General features: G+C 39.1%; 1 pseudogene; it reads left to right on the forward strand.

Annotated features, from left to right (window-relative positions):
* The first annotated feature begins 227 nt into the window (after window positions 1-227).
* Window positions 228-1,787, forward strand: LOC147898667 (uncharacterized; annotated as a pseudogene).
* The last annotated feature ends 2,324 nt before the right edge of the window (window positions 1,788-4,111 follow it).

The following is a 4,111-nucleotide window of genomic DNA, read 5'->3' on the forward strand; positions in this document are numbered from 1 at the left end:
AATGTGGAGATTGGTTTTTTATTCTCACAAGATCTTTGGACAAGAAGATAGAATCTAGTCTGACATTTTATCTGACAAGGGCCTTCCCGCTTCCACCTTCCTTTGAACTTTGAAATGTTGTGCCGCCTTTCCTTCGAAAGGTCTACCATTCTACACCATTGCCTCATTGTGCAACAGCCTCTTCTTTTCCAAAACTGCTCCCTTGATCCTGTTTGGCATAGAGTAAGATGTTTCTTGTCAACTATCTGTCTGCCCACTTTCTCTTTCTTGAAACTTCAATTTGTTATCTTGTTTACATTACTTTGCTATTGTTATAGATTCAGAAAATCTCCATGGTGAATAAAAACCATGGCCGTTCTTGTGGAAGACGCTCTGTGGATGATAATGCTATGAAGGCATAATTATACCACACATCCTTACCCCATCGACCTGCTTCTTCTATTTCTTTGGTAGAGAATTCAAGTACAGTCAAAATGGAAGGAACTTGGGAAAGGTTTAGTGTTTCGAAAGGAGCATGGGTGCTCATGCAACCTAGCAAAAGAAAAAGACCCCAGACAAAAAACATTTTCTTGGCGTCATGGAAGGGAAGAGTACGAGATTTTAAAATCACCAGAGGGAAGATATCGGTAAAAGAAGTTTTGATTCAGCATGTGTACATGCATAAAGAACTTGTCTTGCGAGACTATCCAAAAGATCTTCCGCAACACAGGCCTAATTGTGTATTTTTCTATTGTGGTTTTTTTCTTTACGAGGTGTATGGATTTTTAAGATGAAGCTTTCTTTCTTTGCTTATTGACATTCTTGTGTTGTTTTATTTCATATTTATACCCTTCATCGTATGAGACATGGCAAAACATCGCGATTGTATTCTGAGATTTATAGATGTTTTGTGTGGATCGATATGAGAACAACAATACCAAGGTCGATGTGCAACAAAGCTAGCTCAATCGGGTATATTTTTTACTATTCATTTTTATCAGTTGCTGGACAATGCTAACACACATGGTGTGTTAAGGAAACAAGACCTTCTGGCATGGAATTCAGTGGATTGGCCTCACCCACATTCTAGTGTTACAGAGGCATATAGGGCCAAGCTTTTCAAAGAAGTACAGAAAGCTCTGAGGCCCAATATTACCACAAGGATAATAAAAATTTCTTTATGCATGCCTCTCACAGTTTTTGTGGACTTGTTTAATACCTTTCTAGTGAAGGTTTCAAAAACAATGTTCACAGTTAAAGCAACAAGTTCGGCATGCATGCCACAATTTTTGGATAAAGGTTGGGATAAGAAGACATGTAGTTCAGTGTTTTGCGAGGTTGTCCAACCTTCTATGCAACTGAAGTACATGGTTGCATCACAAAATTTTCTTTTTTCTTTTTATTATAAGCGCAGTCGAATGCTAGGCACAAAACTAGTCCCAATGGATCAAGATGAAGATTTTTTTGGTGCACAAAATAAACTTCTTGATATTGATGTTGTTGAGAATGGTGATGTGCTAGTCAATATCTCATTAAGAGAATGTTGCTCCCTAGCTCAATTGCGCAATGACATTCTGTTTAAGACAGAAGGTTCTATTTCAAATGACTTTTTATTTATCTACAACAATAAAAAGGTACACCATCTGATTTATCCTAGTCTCATTAAGCAGTCTCATTAAGCACTGCTATTAGTTTACTTTACCTTATTGATTCATATTGCTTTTTTGCAGTTGCTTAAAAGAAGATAGAGCTCAATAAAATGCAAAGACATCGAAAATTTGAAAATTGAGATAACACAGACTCCATAAACAAACGTTTTGTATTCAATCAAGTAAAATTTTGTACAGAAGTGTTTAGTTGTACATGTAGAACATATTCCTGACATCCATTTTCTATTTATGTACAGCTTGATCCAGAGGCTGCTCTACATGGTCCAAGCTCTCCCTATCATCATTTTTTAGAGAATCTATTTTCTGCTGCTCCATCCTGTCCTGTACAGTATGTTGGTGCTGCTCCATTGTCTCCTCTACTACCCAGGAGCATCTATTTGCTGCTGCTCCATCTTCTCCTCAACAACATCAGCAGCAGGTCCTTGCTCCTGTGGCTTCTCCTCCTCAGCACTAGGTGCTTGTTCTTGTGGCACCACACCAGCTTCATCTATGGCATCAAGGTGTATGACACCTTCTTGTACTTTAGAGCTCTCACCCAACTCGACAGTAGCTGGTACAATAAGTTTGGGGGAGGCATAGCTCAAAAACCTCCAAATTGTATGAGCTCTGAAATTATATACATAGTTTGAGCTGAAGCTATCTTCTTTCATCTGCAATGGCATATGATGATTTAGAACACTTTGTATCATTATCAATTATCTTCAAGCTAAATGAAAATTATTTTTTTTTACAAGGTCTGGCTGTTCTTTCTCAAAATAGCTTGAAAGTAGATATTTGGCACTGATCAGCACTCTCCATCTGCAGCTACTTGAATCATCTTATTGTGGTGTCTGTACAATTGGAAAGATATGTTAGAAACTGTTAACATCTGAACAAAACAAAATTATTCAATAAGTTCAAAGGCATAGCATGAAATAGACATCAGTAGAGGGAACGAATTTTTACCTCTAGATTTATTGGCTCTATTGAATCCAAAAGAGAGACATTAGGAGGACAGTGATCCAATGCATCTAGAAGCCTTCCAATACAAGTGTAATACATATAATTTAGTTAGTATGATATCAAAATAATGAATTTTTAAGTTCAAAAAGCACACATAGCACTTACAATTTCAGCTCTCTGTGTGTGTTTTTAAGAGAGTTGAATATAAAGCATTGCTTCTGCTGCATGTCAATAGAAACAAAACTCCAGTGGTCACTGCATAAGGGAAAAAGCATTAGGAAATCAAAGGCTACAAGAGTTCTCAATCTTAAAGAAGAATCTTAAAAGAAGCAGTCACCCACAAACCTGTTATGGTATGGAAGTAGCAAAACATCGACTACTTCAAAATTGCAGTCTCTGAACCAGTTGGAAATACTGATGGGAGTTTCCTTTGCATCTCTTAACTTAAAAGAAATGGCAGGATCAATGATATGGACTGTATGCTGTACAGAGGGGTGAAGCCAGCTTCTCATCATGCTGCATAGGACCAAAAAATAATTAGGGTAGGGTATGAAGGAGGTACAAGGAGGATTGTTTTGCAAAAAGTGTAAAATAATAGACAGTTACTAGAGCATTGCAAGAATGATAGTATCTGAGCAATACTCATTCTTATGAGCCAATGCTGCCAAGCATGGTTTTGTCAAGTCAAAATCATTCACTGAAAATTCATCCTCAATATGGACAACTACATTAGGGCCCAGCTCCTGCAACCTTCTATGTATCTGCAGCTCTCTCATTCCAGTCTCCACATCTATAACAGATTTTGTTTCTTTTATTTACTGCTTCAGTGACTCCTCATAAGCAGCCTTCCCTCTGGTGTTCTTTGAGTGGGTTACTTCAACAACCTTAACCTCATCTACCTTCAACTTCCTTGTAGGTGGAATCAATAATATGTCTCTCATCTTTATGTCCTACCATTCCACAGGATGAACAAGCTTGTCATACCTCCATCTCACTCTGGACAAAGTGTTGAGGTCTTTGGCCATCAAAGTCACCCTGTGAGCATGGGCTGCTACCAGCATTGCATCTTCAAAATAATTTTCCAAAAAATCCTCTGCCATTTCCTGTAAGGAAAGAATGGCAGTCCTGTTCCACCTGAACCCAAGGTGCCAACTATCACATATTTCTCTCACCGGTCTTTGAAAAGGTGCCTTGGGGATTGCAAAGCCTATGGCTTTCTATTGCTTCTTGATCTCCCTTAGCACATCTACACCATGATTCAATCTCTTGGCCTTTTGCTTGAGCAGGCTCATTGGCTTACCCTTTCTGCCATGTGCAGCTCTTCCCTTTGGAGGCACACTAAATTTCTTGGTACCTGCCCCAGCTGCTGTTGTTGCAAGCCCTGGCCCTTTGCCAGCTTTCCTTGCAGTTGACTTGGTTCTTGCCATCACTCTGAGTGTTTGCTGACGTGGCAGCATGGGAGTACCTTCTCCTTTGGTTGTGACCGGTTTGGATGAGCCTAGTTGGCTGGGTAGCTCCCA

This window comes from Dipteris shenzhenensis, chromosome 9 (assembly GCF_047967505.1).
Source record: "Dipteris shenzhenensis isolate YYH24624 ecotype China chromosome 9, Dip_SZ_1.0, whole genome shotgun sequence".
NCBI lineage: Eukaryota > Viridiplantae > Streptophyta > Polypodiopsida > Gleicheniales > Dipteridaceae > Dipteris > Dipteris shenzhenensis.